Below are 19,151 nucleotides of genomic sequence, written 5' to 3'. Positions count from 1 at the left end.
TCTTAAGTCCCACATCACCTGTACATTTGCTTGGGAGCGATGTGTTATGCAAAATGAGGTGCACCACAAACTGCAACCCCTATGCGGTGTTTATCAGTGTGCCCTCAGATAATACCAAAGTAGTCATGGCAACTCTCAGGGAAGAGCAGGGAGAAAATCATGGGGTGGACCATAGATAGCTGTCTGGTGATCTGCAGGTTTTTATTTTTTCAGTGACTGATTCCTTGTGGGCCCCTCACAACAACAAAGTAGGATGTATAGATATAGCAGAGCTAGTACGGGTGAAAGTAAATCCTTTTAAGAAGTTGACCTGCACACCCAATACCCCTGAAACCGGAAACTGATGCAGGTATCACACCAGTCATTAAATCGCTCTTAATCCAAGGTATTATAGTCCCTACTAGCAGTCCATGCAACTCTCCAATATTGCCAGTGAAAAAGCCAGGGAAGGAAGTGTAGTGCTTAATTCAGGACTTAAGAGCAGTTAATGTTGTGGTGATACCCTCCTTTCCGGTGGTACCAAACCCAGCCACCATATTGCATTCTGCCTGGGGCTATGCATTTCACAGTGGTTGACCTCTTTTCAGCCTTTTTCTCAGTGCCCATACACATAGTCAATACATATTGCATTTTCACATAGGGGAGTCCAATACACCTGTACCCATTTGCCCCAGGTGTATTCACAGTCCCCCAACCTCTTTTCACAACAGCTAAAGAAAGACCTCAATGACATAAATTTGCCAGAGAAATATGTGCTGGTAAAATATGTCTATGATTTAACAATTACCTCGTAATCATATGAGGTTTGTAAGGAAGACACTAAAGTGCTACTGACCACATTTGCAGAGAAGGGACACAAGGCTTCCAAAAAAAAGATCCAATTGTGTGCCCATACCATTCATTATCTGGGCCACGATATCATGGAGGGATGATATGATATGATATGGCATTCATAACATGCCTATACACAAGTGTTTCAAGGCGCAACGAGGGAAGGGAGGGGAAACAGGGAAGACAGAGATTGCAATCCTACTAGGCCAGGTGACATTGAGAATATGCAAGTGCAGAGGAGGGGGGAAGGTGAAAAGTGTGGGGAGAAAGGGGAGGGGCAGTGCAGTACATAGGATAACAGCAAAAAATAAGACAATAAATAATAGATAACAGTGCGGCCAGCTGGTGGTAAGTGCGGGTGTAAGTCCAGACATCAGTATCAGGTGCTGGTAGGGGCTGTAGGGATACAGAACAGTCCCAGAGAGCAAGTGTTTCCAGGGGGCAGTGCAGGTGTGCAACTGGGGAGGAGGGAACCTAGGCCCGAGATCAGAGGGTAGCCAGGTGACCGGTGCAGTTTCGGTTTCAGCCAGGGGATCTTCAGGGGAGAGGAAGAGATTAAGCAAAGAGTAAGGTCTTGAGGTGCTTCCGGAACCAGAGATGGTTCGCCTTAAGTTTTAGTGAGGCAGGGAGGCTGTTCTAGAGGGAGGCCCCAGCAGAAGAAAGAGATCTACCACCAACTTGCTGCTTAGAGAAGCGACTAACCCTGAGGGAGTTAGAGGCGGATGAATGAAGAGCTCGAGGAGGAAGATATTTAGGAAGAGAGAGTTGACGGTATTGACGCCCTAGCCCCCAGAAGGCCTTGTGGACAATGCAGAGGGTTTTGAACTCCATGACCACAACTGGAATGACCATAAATAATAATCAATATGTAATAGCTCTTTTAAATGCTATAATGATGCCTGAGCAGATTATGATTGTCGAATGTACAGCACACCAATCTCTGGATGAGCTCATTAGTTGTGGGAATTATTTCGCTGATAGAGCACCCACATTGGCAGCCACCTCAGAAGAGTTTGGTGTGTATATTCTGCCTGTTAAATCCGCCTTAGAGGAAATCCCATATAGAGCAAAGGAGGACGTAGCATACATGCAGGAAAACTGCCATCCAGTGAAAAAGATATTTTGATTAAAATGAGCTGCAGGATGCATGAGGACTCTTTACGGAGAGACAAGCAGGGTCTGTTAGTAGCTCTTAAAATATTGGTGTCACACCTTTTCAGGATGAATCATGGGCAGGCACATATGGGAAGAAATGGAATGGCAATGCTAATGTGTCGCTCCTGGTTTGAACCCGATATCATGACTGTGGCACAGGAGTTTTGCCCGAGATGCGTTATTTGTTTACAAAACAATGTGAGGAAATCCGTGCCGATCAAACTTGGAGCACATCCTCCCCCTTATAGGTCAATCGTGGGACTGCAGATAGATTCTCTACTATTAACACAGAAAACAAATGGTAGTATTGCTTATGGTTGTGGACATTGTTTCTGTTTGGCTGAAGGTTTACCTCTGCAGGAAAGCAGATGCAGTGACAATAGAGAAAATACTGATTTGTGAGTTTGTACCTAGATTTGCCATACCACTGTGAATTAACAACAATCAGGGCACTCATTTTGTGAACAATATCATTAAGGCATTTTTGTCAACCTTGAGGATTCAGCACAAATTAGTCTGTTCCCCGCCCCTCTGAGTCAACAGGAGCAGTAGAGATGAAATAGGGGCCCTCCCCATAGTTTTATTCAGTATGAGAAGTAGCCTAAAAAGGAAGACTGGGCTTAGTCCTTGTGAGGTCCTTTATGGACGACCTATGCGACTACCTGTATTTCCACCCAATTATAACTGTGCCTAACAATGTGGAGTTGTTGGATGACCAATTACTTGAGTATGTGAAGACTTTAATAGCTTCTGTCAGTCTCATTCTTAATCAAGCCCAAGCAGCTCTAGCCACTCCATGCCATTCTTTACAGCCAGGTAACATCGTCCTCGTGAAGGTTCATCAATTCTGCTGTAAAGATTCTGGGGCACCCAACATGGGTACACCTAAGTCACTGCAAGCGAGCGGTGACTCTGGCAGTGTCATTTTCATGATATTACTGTCCTGTTCGCTTATACTGACATACATTTATGTAGTTGTAGGAGAACATGATTCCATTGTGAAAACACTAGCTATGTAAAATGTGACTAACATAGTAATATCTTCTGATGTCAGGGCCTGGCCATCATAAGAATCACCATGTGGTACATTGGCAAGCTGGAACCTGCAATCTGAAAAATGCCTGGGAGTGTGGTGTGGATCTCTGGTTAGGGTTTATACCACTGCCAGCTGAATGCATGATTGGGATGTTTCCTTATTCTTGTGAAGCGCTTCCAAAGTGGCTGAGTGATGAGCATTACCTCAAAGCTTGAAATGCTGAGCTGCAAGAACCCACTATAACACCCCAACCTAACCTTAGAACTAGAGTGTTGCCTACAACCACTAACATACCTACTACCACTGAAATATCAACTGTTAAATATCCTGAGCCTTCCCATATGTCAGATTTGCATTATTATTGTTACTCTGTCCTTTTTACAAGGAGGAGGAGCACTCTGATTTCCAAACTCACCTACTGGTATAAACAACAACGCAGACCCACAGTGGTGACAGCCCAATGAATACGTGGTGCCATTGTCAGTTTGGTATCAGACATGGTGAACCTACACTTAGCTATGCCCTGGCTGGTGGTGCTGGGGTATTGTGAATTAGAGGATCTTAGTGCTATTTTGTGGAGAAGCAGAGAACGGCCAATACACTTAAAATGTTATTTATTGACTTGGGAAATGGTACCCGGATGGTGAAGGTATGTTCTAATTCGACAGACACACAAAGTCCATTTCCAGGGACCTGGTTAATAGAACGTGTACTAAGATTCAGCATTTGCAGTCTCCAGAGATGGATATAGAGAAGTTTATAAAATACACTCAGGAGTATAGTCAGAAGCTGTAGTACAATGCAGGGGCAAAGTTGGATAAAACTGGATACGGTTATTTGGTGTGGAATATAACAGTAGCCACAGTGTTATTTAGTGTTTCCCTGTCTACTTTTCATTACCAAAACAAACATGGAGAAGTTTCTGGAAGTACAGCAGCTGGTATTGTAAATGTAAAGTTTGCTCTTTCAATGCACAATGTCCAATTAAAGGATTGGGGGCACTGGTGAGCCAAATAAGGCCTGGTTCGTAATGCAATCTGGGAAGTCAAACCACCCAACAGTACCTCTCAATATCTTGTCTCTAACCTGGGGATGACCCCTGATATGTGGTTTAGTATTGGTTCGAATTGGAAAATATTACATTTAGAATTGTTATTCTAACAAGGCTTAATGGGTTATGACAATTCTGTGCTATCTGAGTATACAAACAAAAGGTACTGCTGTGCTAGTTGAACACAGAACCTCACACTGCTGTGCAAATGGGACATAATGCATGCTGGCCTTGATGTCCATACTGGGCATGTTGGATTACGCCATTGTTGTGTTAACTGGGCATACTGGAATGTAGCAGTGCCATCTAACTGGGCATAATAGTATGAAGCCTTACTGTTCTAAGTGGGCACAATACTTATGTTTTTGTCAACTGGGAAATGGTGAATCTGGTATGTCTTTGCTACTAGCTATGCCTTATGAGATCTGGCACTGCTGTTCTGACTGGGTAGAATGGAATTTGACTATGCTGTCATAACTGAGCAGACATTCACAGGGCCATTCAATGCTAAGTGGGCCTTTCCTTAACAATGGTGTGATTCTCTGGGCATTGGACGACAATGATGCATGTAGATGGAACCTTGATAACCATGCCTGCCAATGGTGAGTGGCTGGGCTTTTGCTGATAACATCTGTACATAACGTGACATTAATGGCAACACCCTACACATGATAGCAATGCTAGCCATATGATATCAATATCAGATCATAACATGCCAATATATACACATTCTTTTCACGCCAGATGCATATGATTTGATTAGCTTCCAAATGCTTAAGGTATCTTCAAGATGATCCAATGCTGGCAGATGCCTCTGCAATACTGACACGTCACATACAACTAGTGGTATTGTTAATGTGTGTTTACATTTCAAGAAAACAGCTTCATGGATGTTGTACCTTGGGTGTGCAGCTGAGAAAACAACCCAGTGACAATCTAGACACTCTGCCCGGCTGTAAGAATCAATTCCAAATGACTATACCTTGACCTTTAAAAGATGTCTGCTCATATATTTTCGATACTAATTCACCATAATTACGTTAGATGAAGGAGCCCACTTTGGGGACATTTGTGTAGGTTTTCGGGTGAGGCCTACAATTCAAGAATGTATAACATTTGGATATAATTCTCCTTTGATACCAGTAATAGGTTTCCGCTTTATGTTTACATGTGTGCATTTTTCACCTGAAGAGAAATACAAAGTATTGCCACTATGACTCATTACATTTATTACGCTGTCTTGCAAACAGAGGGCGCGGGGAGGGAACGAGAATGGCCCATTCTCAGGTTCAACAGCATAACGCAATTACCTAATCTAGATTTACGATAAAACATTGACCCGTGTGTACCTCGTACCGCTCACTAGCATTCTAGGTGGAGATGTGAGACAATGCTTAGGTGTAACATACATTGGCTGCTGCCAAATTGAACCTTGGTTATGGATGTTAATTGAACTACGGGAACAGACAAATGCAAAAGTGCTCTGGTAACATTTTATTTTGTTGAAGGAACAGCCTTACAAACAATAGGTGCATACAAATGCACTAGGAAAACCTGTTACCGTGACGGGTCACGTCCGCGTGCTGTTTGCTAAAAGTACATTCGGCCCCAAATAAAGCCTGCTCTGCTGTAAGATAACATTTCTTGCTTCGTTACTAAATCCACCGATTAGCCTTGCATCCTGCAGTTATTAATGTGATATATCTGCGGAGCAGAAGCAGTTAACACACTAAATATAGCACAGAGGGAAAAAAAAACTGATAAGCAGGAAAATAAATCAATAGTGTAAGTTGCCTGTCAAGGCAAAGGCATGTCACCCAAAATCCATTAACGTGTTTCTGCCTTGCTGAAAATCCAGCTGAATGTTATTGAACATGTTAAAATGTAGGCTTTCTGGGAGATAGAAAATAGATGAGTCCCAATGACAGCTTCCATTTTAAAGTGCTTTGGCCCACTTCATGACAGAGACTATATTAAACACAGATGCCCTGAGAATTTAGTGAACGTACTTGTGTGTGAATCTGTGTGAATGTAAGTAAACATGTCGCAGCGCATCTGCACAGCCCCAGATAAGGCAGACCACTAACAGCTGACCATTCCCTTTAGCAATGCATTGGACGCAGCCCATCTCAGCAGTGCTATCATTGGACAACCCAATCTTTTTTTGGTTAGTACAGGGGACAGGTTGTTTTCCCCCTGTGATTATGTACATGTGGGTAGAATTGGTCAGCGGAGGAGAGGGCATGGCAGCGTGTTCAATTACATCCCGCACATAGGTTTCATTCAGACGCATGCACTCAGCACGACGATTTCTCTTGTATATTCATTGTTTCACGTGTCCAGGTATCTGCGCCCGAGACTTGCGAGTTACCAGCGCAATAGAAATGAATAAATAAAAGTAAAAATAAATAGAGTGAGTTGTGGGCAGTACACAACATCATCTCTTTTGCAGCGCATTAACAGCTAAACAAACACTGAAAAAGTCAATAGGTGGCCTCTCTTATAGTGAAAGTCATGTATTTGTGGAGAACATGCATAGATAGTGACACCAAATAAAGTTACTCTTACACACAGACACACAAATACCTACTGCATCCATCGTTTGCTAGGTATTTCTATAATATGCCCATACATTCTCATCATATACCAGATCACGAAGATAGTGTTTTCTTCCACCTGCACGCACACCCAGTTCAAATGTTTTCTCAAAGCAAGGTAATTCATGAGCAAAATAAAAAGTAACATTTTATCTGGTCATATACTTCTAGCTGCAAAAATAGTAGACATTGAAAACATAATCAGACAGTCAGCATATTTTTCTTAGGAAAACTTCATAATTTCTAAGCAGTGAAATCAAGATTTTTAAGATGTTATTTTGGAACATTTGAGGTGTAAACGTTATCATCATCATCGCATCAGCCGTGACAAGGCCATGTCCTTCACCTTGTCAATACGGATGGAGAACCCCTCTTCATAGGAGGTGCTGGGAGGAATCCAGAGCCAGCCCATGGGGGAGAACCCAGAAAATGTGACACACATTTATGCCCCCACCGACCTTTTTGTGACAGTTTATCGCTAGCCTTGCATGCACTCGTCAGTATTTTCTCTTGATTTTAGATTCTTCCAAGAAAACGCAGGAACAGAAAAAAGAAAAGAAACTCAGAAACCCAACATTAGCCACCCAGCCACCCACACAATGTACCTACAGAAAAAAACATCAAAGACAACCCAAGTGCCAAGGACACCAAATCACCACAGAAGCCTTGTGGAGGGGAGAAAGACAACTGGTGCGGCCACGCAATTCCATGGAGTCTATCAGCAACTGGTATGAATGCAGAGTGGAGTGTTGAATGGCTGGGTTCTTGTCCCAATACACATAACTTGTTGTGAGTGTCTGGAGAGAAGTGAATGGCCTGAATGCACTATGCACCTGATTGGCTGCTTGCCTGCATGAATGCCCTTCTGACCGATTGGTTGCCTGAGTGTGACCCAGCAAAATGAATGGGAGACCAACTAGTATATCTGGGGGCCTCTCACTGCTAGAATTCGTGTTCAGAAGCTGAAGAGTAACTGGAGTGAAACTGAAGCTTGACCTTGAAGCCCTGCTGGAAGAGAAGAATTTCTGTTGCTCTCCTTCATCAAATTGAAAGCTGCTGTGTCTCCAAGGAATGACCCAGAGAGGACCTGTTAAGCGCCCTCTTCACGAGCTATGAGGGACCATCGTGCACCAGCTGATCTTTGCCACAGCTCCCTGGTAGACAGACTTCCAGGACGTTTACGTTTCCTCGTCAATAAGCACTGCTAGGAACGAAGCTGCCACTTCACCGCCGTAGTTCACCCTGTTCTCCGTCAGACGTTCGACGACCCTTGACTCCTGCCTTAAAGGAAGGGCACTCAAGAAGAGCCGTTGATTCCCAGACGAGGAATGCTACCAAGCCAGATACTTTGGGGTTGCAGAACTATTGGAAAGTCTTGTGGGAACAATATATGGACTGGGCTTGTGATATATCTTTATTCTACAGGTTGCCCAGGTGGGGGGATCTCCACACAGAACTGTGTATAGGTATCGGGGCCAGTATTCTGCCAATTGTTCTAACCAACTGATTTCCTCTTACCTCTATTGTTGGTTTACTTTACAAACTGATTTGTGTGCCATTTAACCGTACAGTTGATGCACTTCAAAGAGATCTAATAGTAATTGTGGTACCACGGAGAACTGTATATTTGCCATTAGAGATAACCGAGTACAAAGTGAGTTATTGTGATATTGTACATAACCTTGCATATTAATTATATAAAGACTGTGTTTTAACTACTACAGTGTGTGGACATTCCTTTGTTGGTGCTTGGGGACTACACTGTACTTAAGAACCAGCCCGCATCACCTCCTGAGAAGCTAGGCCTTCATTGCTCGTCCATTTCTACCACAATAGAGAATTTTGGCTGGGGTCCTGTGTGCGTCTCCTCTACCATATAGCGAGCAGAAGTACAGACACCCCCCTCCGGTCCTTCACACCCCCAACTTGGTTACAGTTACGTTATTGCCATGATGGTTTGATTGCTAGTCTATAGCCTATTATCTACAGACTTTTTATATAGCCGATTTCTTTCTCTTTATTGTTATCAATATGCCAGGTATTTTGTACAACTTAGAGGAACCCAAGTTTACCTTGCTGTTGGCAAATGACAATGCGCAGTAATTTTTGCTTGAAATGGAATGGTAATGGGTCCCTTCTAGGTTCAGCGGATGCACCCGACGATCTTATCCATGGACCCATACGCCCAAAGAAGGTGCCTTTTAGTCCTAAGCATGTCATAAATGCAATCACATATAGTATCATGAATTGTGTTAGAATGCAGTTACTGATGTCATATGGGTTCTTGGCAGACATTGTAGTTGCTGCTGCTTAGCGTGATGTATCAGCGGCTGATATTTCTAGCTTCCTTGATAGGCAGTTTCAAGTTGTCTCTGATGGAGTCCGGAGGATTTTCTCCTGTAGACTGGACAAACCATCCTTGTTAAAGTCTACATATCTTATGTGTCTTCCCTAAGTAATTGTCACGATTACAGAGATAACTTATTTAAACTTTCCGGCACGGAAGACGTACTCGAACGCGGCTTGTACCAATGAGGCGCATCATGTTACTGTATTAATGTGGTGATCTAATACTAGCACGTACCATACGGCAACGCACCAGACGCCTGTCTGCCATCTTGAATTGGGCTTCCTATGTGTCTAAATTGCTAACACCAACTGATGTGTTAATTTAGTTATGGCTGCAAGGCTAGGCACTGCCATTTTTGACTCATGCCGGATGTCTGCAAAAAAAATTCTGAATTCTATTTATTAATGCACAGGTGGTGTGTTGTACATTGAACATATTTTGTTGTTATTTTCATTAAGATCTATCTTCTGGTTTTTCATCTCTCGCCTGAGCCAAAGAGGCCTTTCAAATTGTGACTAGGAAATACCCGAAAAGCGACTCTCTCTTAACCAGATTTTCAATACCAGTGCTCGTTGCAAAATTAATAGGGTGGGAGAGTTATTTAAATCATGCACTTACCTTTGAAAAAGGAATGCAATTCATTTTCAACATGTTTTAAAGTCTCCAAAATAATTTTGATTGAACGCCTTATGATACTCTCTTATTTTAAAAAAGTGTCATTCTTCAGAATCTAAAAGCTCATCGTATTAATTATTTCTTGCCACAAATAGTGCAAATGTCGAAATGTTAATGGTAGCTACAAGGGTGGTAGCGTGAGGTCACATTGATTAGGAAAATAATTAGGGCACGGAACATGGTCAATATACTGACAAGTGACGATCATATCACACCCCTAATGTGTGGATTACATTAATCTGTTTCCTTTTATGATTTCCAATTTCCAGCGGACTTTGGTCATTTTCTCATTATCTGCTTCCCATTAGTTGCACATATTTGAAGTACATTTTAGAACACTAGGATGGGATCATTGCACTCTGTACGAATCTGAAACATGTGGGGCCGGTGTTAGCACAAGACACATCCAGGTGACTGCTGAGTGTGCCACCAGCAGATGGGCAGTGCACCATTGTATGGAGTACTAACATTTTACTTTGTAGGGGGCATCATAATTTCTTCCAGGACCCAGAACCTAAATTCTGTCCCCTCACACATGCATCATCATCCCCTGCAATTGCACTGTTTAAACAATCCCCCATTCCCGAGCCAATGCCAATATTACAGAAACCTTTGAACTGTGCAGTTCAATTGTGCACAGTATTTGCTTGGGGCAAACATTGCCCTGGTGCAAAAATATACTGTATTAATACATATTTTCACAAAAAACAGTTTTATCCCTGTGTAAATATTATGCATATTTTCACCTGCATCGGCACACATTTCTACAATATTTGCCCACATGTAAATATATCTGAATGATACAAATACAACAAGCGCTATGAACAATTCCCAGAATTTCTAGCAACTAAAGTAAAGATGAATTTACCAGAGATATGCCGATAAAAATCAGCAAATATGTCCTCCTACTCCCACACAGGGGACACTTTAGGAAAGCTTGGCTTAAGTTACCATTCACGCCGGTCACAGTCGCCCCTTCATGGCAGTGGGTGTCCACCGCGTCCAGCTCCAGAGGCAGCCAGGAGCGGGCGATGAGGGTGCAAAGCAATTTGCAACAACTTGCAAATACGCATAGCCCGCCGCCGGCCCGGGACTTCCCCCTGTCATGTTATGTTAGTAACCATTGCCAGTACAATTCAATGGGAGCAGGCCGGGCTGACGCAGCCCAGGCCCCGCCCAACCCTGCCACCTCTAGTGTTTTGTAAAAAGATAACACTGCTGGCACCATGTAGTCGCGGCAGTTGGCTCCCGGCCCACTGCATTCAGCGTTATCTTTCTCTGCATCAGCGGCAGGCCGCAAAGGATCTCAATGTAGTAACATCTTACATCCAGCCCAGGCGTGGGCTTCAGGAACCGGCCCCCAGGGCCTCGCCCGCCTCATCATGATTTTGGCCCAGCCAAGGGCCGAATAGCCGATGGGCCAATCCAAACCTGCCTGCAAGCCCCTCAGGGAAAGGCACAACTATGAATAAACAACCCCCTGCAAAAGTGTTGTGTTCGGTCAGACATTCATTGATTAGCTTTTTCCAATTGTAGGTAAATAGATTTGACCTGCCCTTAAAAAATAAAGTTCAGGCCTCATTTTTTTGAAAACCTGGACTTCAACCCCTCTTTCCCTCTTTCCCCTCTTCCTCATCGAGGTGCCCTCCTTCATAACTCCATGGATACTGTAATGAACTTGTAGTGGCAGCAGTAAAGACAGACACAAGTGATCACAGTTCAAGGGTGTTTATTCAACTGTAAATGTAGGGTGGAAAAATGCCTAACCTAAACCTCAATCTTAGATGATAGCAAGCATCAAGCATCAAATGAAAAATAAGGCTGTCCTCGTGGCGTCTTGTAAAAGTAAAAAGGCCTATACTAAAAAAAAAAAAAACTATTGCCAAATCCTTACAACTAATTTCGGAAAGAGTGTGGGATAGGGTTTTCAATAAAGAAAAAAGTGTTCACAAATAATAAGTCAGGATGTGATTGCCAGGGTTTTTCCCTCCCCATGTTTGAGCACGGGACAAGGCGGGTCTCTTGAGCACAGCACACACTCAAACGTTCCCATTATGAACGGACAATTCTGCATCCGCTATCAGGTTCGAAGGCCAAGTTTCCTTTATCAAAAGTCTCTTGCCTTCGAGGCCTGATGTTCTCAACAAACACACACAAAGTTGTATTTCACAAACACTTTGGGTGATGGCTTCACCCCTGGGTCCCCCTCTTCTGGGTGCAAACCCCTCACACTTGTATTCAACTAATTAACAAGACAGTCCCTTTCTCAGTGAATATAGGGTGATAGCTTTCCACACCTGGATCTCCCGCGGCCGGACTTGCACCCCAGATGACAAGAGGGACACTTTCCTTCCCCTTGTCTTGCAACGGTTCTTGTCTTCACATATTGTTGTCTTTTTAAACAGGATCTTGACCTTTTCCCTTGATTGTCGGCTTCCCTCTGCCGGGCTCACTCTTGCCAACCTTTATGAAACACAGTTCATGTACTAGTTTTCATCATGCAGGATTCACTTCCCTTAGCTTTCACAATTCTCAGCCGGTCAAAGACTTTCCACAGTACTGTGGATTTTACAAGACCCATGTATAACCATTTTCACCATTCTTCACCTCTTCCCAAGGCCTTCTGGTTACGGTAGTCTTTACCGTTGGGTAATCGCCCAGAGTTTCCTGCGTGAGCACCCACATGTTGCCAGACTCCTCTGTATCTGGTTTTCCCCCTTCTCCGTTAATAGTATTCTTTTTGCTTTTCAAAGTTCAACTTAACCTTCGGGCAAGGTCAACTCTCTCCTTGTCACCATATCGGTCTGCGCTGTCTTTCTCCTCCTCTTTAACTGTCATGCTGAGTTAGCTCTTATGTCATGCTGTCTGCCTTGCTCGTAGTGTGCTGTCATGCTCCACCTTTAATCCCTGTTGGACGGGAAAGGGCTGTTAGGTGTGTATGATTCTGATCGATTGCCTGACTTTGCCTCATTTGTTTCACTGGGGAAACGGGAAAGAAAATCTACATTTCCCTGATCTTTTCCTTTTCGGTGTTCCACCGTGAAACAATAGGGTTGTATGTCTAGAAACCATTGCTTGACCTGAGATTTGGTTGGTGACAAGTGTGAACTTTCATCCCAATAGGTAGTACCTGAGATGGCTAATAGCCCTTTTGATGGCTAGGACCTCTAGTTGGACCACAGAGTCATTTTCCGGGAATAATACTCAACTGGTATATAATATGGGATGTTCGAGTCTGTCAGAAATTTGGGACAGGACGTCTCCTAACCCTGTGAGAGAGGCATCTGTCTGTAACACAAACAACTTTGAGAAGTCAACTACCTTAAAGTTTGTTTCAGGATGTTATAGCATATCTTGTCTTCTTCATTCCAATGGAGTTTCTGGAGCTCATCATTTTTAAGTTTATCGTTCAACCGAGCTGTTTTGTTTGAAAAGTTGGGGATAAACCTACAGTAATAACCTATTGATCTGAGGAAAGCTCTAAGGTATGTTTTAGTTTTAGGGGTTGGTGTATCTAAAACAGCTTTTACCTTTTCATGTTGGGGTTCTATGTTTCCATTCCCTACGAAAAAGCCAAGATATTTTATGGCTGATTGGGCCAATCTGCACTTAGCTGGGTTAGCAGTTAGGCCAGTGTTAATTATTTTTTCCTTCTATAACCTAGTATAATAATACCCATCCGTGGTGTTAAAACCTTATGGTCAAAATTAGCTTTGGTATTCAGGATGAGACCACATTTACCAGTGAAATCTTTCACCCAGGTTAAGTGAGAAATAGGGTTTGTAAATGTTTTTTTTTTTTTTTATGGAATCTTAGATTATTTATGTACTTTCTCAGCATTGTTTCACTGTCTCTCAACTTCATTAAAACCTTATGTGATTTAAGACTTTTTGATTTGATGCATATGAGGGTCAGCGATATCATGATCCTGGGATATTCTCTTTTTTCCTATACACCCTTTCCATGTCAAAAGCATGCTACTTCTAAAATACAATTTTTTTTATTTTTTTATTTTTTATTATTGTTACAGTTGATAAATAAACTTTTCAATATAAAAATACAGAATGAAAACAATGACATTTAAAACATAAAAAATAAAAAAAATACCATTTTATTCAGTTTGGAATTCAGTAATGTCACATTCTTTATAGTTCAATGAATTAAATCACTCAATGTAATTGATGAAACATATGTTGATTCTAAAATTGAGCAACCATTAAACAAGTGTTGTCATAAGACTTTACGATAACAAGTTCTAGAGGAAATAGACCAATTAACATGATTTCCAGTGATATTTATTTCAAATGAGCAGAGCCAAACAGAAGAAGGTAGCTGTTTAACCAGCAATTCCAATCCCAGCATCATACAGGCACACTCACTTGCTTACCTTCATTAATACCTAGGAGACAGCTTCCATCATGTTTGGAGAAGAGGCACAAATATAATCAATCAAGGACATACTTGACCCTCTTGGCCAATTGGGATGGATAGGAATATCTTGCTGTATGTTTCCATGTAATTTATACAATGGTTTGCAATTAATTCACTCAGCCATCTAGGACCCTCTGTAGCCTGCACTATTACCCTCATAGATGGTAGTTACCCTTTCACCTATATGTTTTTTTTATTCTGGGCAAGAACAATTTAAATAACCAGCCACAATGATCAAGGCGGAACCTGTTTCGTTGCACCGTGCAAAGAAAAGCTTCTCTGATTAATTTGAAAGTATAGCCTTGTTTGTTTGATTCGGAATTCATTAGATATTAACCATTAACATCTGATGTGCTTTCCTGCATTATCCCTAAGTAGTATTTACCGCTAAAACAGAGTCAAAGGCCACATCACAATGCTTCAGAGATAGGCATAGTGATTTATCTACTACTATAAAAACCCCACCTAATGGATGACCGTTGGGGCCCTTAAATGCATTACTAAGAAAAATGGTGTAACCATCTATGTAAGGAGTGTTTACTAGCCATATCTCCGTATAGAAAAATACATGATAGTCTCCAAGGGGCCGATTCATGGAACAAATGTGCGCCGAAAATCTTGGCGCAAGCTGGCGCAAGCGTGAAAAAACAAGCGCGCGCGTGCAATTCATGGAAGCGCCTGTGCGTGTTTACTGTGGGATGTGCGCCAAATCCTTTTGTGGCGCACATGGGCGCACACTTCATTCCAACATCCCGAACGGTGTGCGCGACGCGCACAGCGATAACGCACACAACATCGGCGCACACACCAAAAAGGGGGCAGGACACGGGGCGTAACACGCGGAATGGGGAACAACGCGTGAAAAAGAAGGCGTAACTAGGGAAGTACTGCAGGGAAATACACAGAACGCACGCGAACAACACGTATTCATGGAATTGAATATGGGAAACCCGCGCACGCTAAAAGACGCGCACAGGCTACAACAGGTCTGCCACACGAAGGCAGGCGGAAGCGTCCCATCACGCAGTATAAAAGTGTGCGCACACAACAAACACGTATATACAGCTACGTTGAATGCCCCATTTGTCGCAGCACTGATCGTGGGACAACGCAGGAGGAGAATAGCCAGGCCCTGCATTTTTTTGCCCCGGACCAGCCTTTTTGGGATGCCTGATGACCAGGTCTATGGCAGGTATAGGTTTCCTCCTCATATCATCCTAGACCTGGTCAGGGAATGGGAAGATGACCTTACCTTGGAGAAGGTGCTCAATGTCCTCCCTTTTTTGGCCACTGGGTCATTTCAGCAGACAACTGACATAGTGGGGGGGGGGTCTCACAGGCCACGCAGTCATGCTGCCTACACCAGGTGTTGGCAATCATGAGTACGTGCCCCTCAGTCCGCAGGCACATATACATGCCCAGAACACCCACAGAAAGGCAGGCCATGGTCCAGGACTTTTACAGGGTAGCTCACTTGCCCAAAGTGCTCGGTGCCATAGATTGCACCCATGTGGCCCTACGTCCACCTAGGGCCACTGAGCACAGCTATCGAAACCGCAAGCACTGGCTTTCCATCAACGTACAGGTTGTATGCAATGCCAAGGGAATCATCACCTCTGTCTATGCAAAGTACCCTGGGTCTACCCATGACAGTTTCATACACAGAATCTCTGGCCTGAGCCGGGCCCTGGACCCTGGGAAGAATGGTGACACATGGCTCCTAGGTGAGTACAAATGTCTGTGCACATGCATGCATGTCACACACAGACAAATACACAAACCCAAATAATCACAACTATTATCACCACCCCAGGGGGCAGAGCCTACCCTCTGAGCAACCACATGATGACGCAAATCCGGACGCCACCACACCACCCCAGGTAAGATACAATGCTGCCCATATTGCAAACAGGAGTATAGTCGAGCGCACATTCAGATTACTCAAGTCACGCTTCCGCTCCCTTGACCGCTCTGGCGGCAGTTGCTATATGCACCCCCAGTAGTGTGCAGGATCATTGTGGCAGCATGTGTCCTGCACGATGTTGCAACATGGCGGGAAGTACCGGTGGGCATGGTGGTGCCCTCACATCCCCAACCACATGCACAGCCGCTGCCCATGGGAGGGGAAAGGGCACGTGGCGAGGCAGCCCGGACCCAGCTTGTGGTCACATTCTTCACCTAAACTCCCAACCCTGCGGAGTGCACACAGGCCTGGCACATACCAGGTGACAATCGATGATGACAAAGAGACAGTCAACTGTCAAAACCTTACCACCATGAGAATGTTGCCATGGAAGTGTTACATTGTGTGCATCCCTAGCTACTTAAACATAACCAATCCCGTGTGACCAAAAGGAACACATGCAAGGTGTGTATCACACCCACACCCGCAAAACAGCCCATGACAATCCCTGGTATGTCCCCCAAACCCTCCCAACCCACATCACCCTTGTCTGCCACATCATGACATGGCATGCAACAGCAAAAGCCCAACACATGACCAATAAGATACAAAGTGACATGTGATACATGGAAAGTGGCCCGAGACAATGACGCCTGACATGGAGTCAGATGAAATGACTGACCAACAACCTCCCACACATACCAAGTCATACACAAATGCTTTCCACCAGTGGTAGCATGAAGAAAACACTGAATGCCTGTTCACATGCACATTGGGCAAGGAAAAATCGCTACTCCCGAAACTGTGTGCTGTGTGTGTCTCCTGCAACACACTGCTCAGCACACAGCACAGTGAGCAGCCATTGTGTTGGGGATACACCTTGAGCATCAAAGGAAAAGGACAAACAACATAAACAACCTATTGACACATGCACAGGATCCCCAAATGGTAATAGATCATGCGCTCCAGGGACACAGCGTGCCTGAGAAGGCAATCTGTGTGCACCTGTGGTCATGGAAGGGTGGTTGTATGTGTGGTGGAGCATTGTGCAACTGTGTGTGTCAGTAGGGGCATGCACTCAATATATGAATGTGAAATCAAGTGACCCTCAGTGTCCTGTACACATCACATGCGAACATTGCCCATGTGTACACCCCAGCATGTCAAACCACAACAATCCCTGACACCTGAAAAGTAAAAACAACACAGGAAAAGGCATTGACCAGCAGAACACGTCACGTACATAGTACCCCGCAATTACAATGTAAGAGAGTGTCCAAACACTGTAGCCCAAGCCAACTGTCCAGCAACAAAAGGCCCTCCCTCATTTACACATCACCATGACCTTCTGAACAACTGTGTCTGGGGTATGTAGCCTTCTTCCTTCAAATCTACCTGGCTACAGGATCACCCCACCCCTTGGTCTCCATGTTCCACCTTGCATGTAAATAGGGTCCCGCCCCCTCAGAGGCCACCTTGACTGGTAAAAATACCAAATCACAGAGAACTCCAAGGGGCCAAACCCCCAAACCAGGGAAAAAGCCTGTAGGCACCAAAAAAGCATTGAAGAGTCTCCGGTAGGTGTCTTGAAGTAACAGAAAATGTCAAATCACATGTCCAAGCAGAATGATGGAAGAACCAAGGTAGCACAGTCCAACAATGGTTCAACAGGATGGGTACCATTTTCTGGACATAATATAAAATGAGGATGCAAAAACTGATGTGTAGTGTCACAGCTCCAGTGTCCAGACGCAGGAGTGGCACGAACCAACCACCCCCTCCGTGGTCCTGGCGCCTGCAAGGTCAAACTTACACAGGCCTCTGAGATCCCGGCAGGGAAGGAGGGTCAGGGATCTGTTGTTTGGACAGGCATTGGAATTACGGATAACCGGCAAGAGGGGAAGGAGAGGGGAGTTGGATTGGCAAGGGAAAGTATGCAAACTACAAAATACAACTATTGACAATAACACATACTCAATCAGAGAAAACATGCTCATCATGCACATTGTACCAAATGAGTCAAATGCAAGCCAAAGAGAGACTTATCTTCCTGGGTGAGTCTTGGCCTCCTGCCTGCGCACTCTCAGGTCCGGTAACAGGAGCAGTTCAATGCAGCAAAGAGAGTGTGAGTTACTAATCTGTGTGAGTTCACAACATAGACACACAACACCATTCATGCCCCAAAGTAAGTGACTTCTCCACAAACAAACACTCTTGTCTGCTGCTTTGTACGTATATGTAAGCTTGCCCCCGTGATGGTTCATACACTGTCAATGCAGTAAGGCAGGTGCACGTGGGCACATGTGAAATGAAAGACCAATGTGTCAAGAATAACACATGATACAATGGTCCCTGGGTGAGCTGCTAGATGCGTATAGCGAGGTGCAACTTCAGTACAAGTTGTGTTCGGGCAGTCGCGGATCTCAATAGGTACTGCACATGGCAATTTGAACATGCAAATGACATGCACTGCACAAAAGTCTGTGCCTCACTGGGTGTCCCTGTGTGCAGTATCAGTTTCTGGCTAGGAACACTACTGCATTAATAACTCTGCTTCAATGGAGCAGGGGGGACTCCAGGATATGTTCGACGGCCCCTACGTGTGCCCCTGACAACTTGTAAAGCTGCTTGCATTTGTCCCTCGACACATCTTAACTGTACTGTGCCCTTCTACAACAATACCTGGCCAAGATCCCCAGCACTGGTGCTACTTAGCATGGATGTGCAAGTGGCGTGGTGGAAGGTTGGCTGCGGCGTGGCCCCTTCTTCTTCTCACCTTGCTTGGAGCTCCTGGAAACACGTCTGCTTCTGTCGGACATCTGAGCACAAGCCCTGTGCTTCTGGTTGTGCACACATGCGCACGTCTGCACCACCGAACGTGGCCAGGTCTCAGTAGTACGTGGCCCTGTGTCTGCTTGCAAAGGTAGTCTGGCGCCTCATTTTCCTACAGAAAGGTCATAAAAGATATCATTAAGGCTGGAAAGTGCCCTGTGTGTGTCTTCATGCTGGTTGTCACTGGGCCATGTAAGAGATCTACATCCTAACTCCTCCCACCATCAGTGTGACTTTGACATGCAAAGGGTGCAGGGTACTGTCTACAGCATGAAATGCATCAAGCACAT

This window comes from Ambystoma mexicanum, chromosome 7q, assembly GCF_040938575.1.
Source record: "Ambystoma mexicanum isolate Mex_15411 chromosome 7q, UKY_AmexF1_1, whole genome shotgun sequence".
In the NCBI taxonomy this organism is placed as follows: Eukaryota; Metazoa; Chordata; class Amphibia; order Caudata; family Ambystomatidae; genus Ambystoma; species Ambystoma mexicanum.
This window is presented reverse-complemented; position numbering follows the sequence as displayed.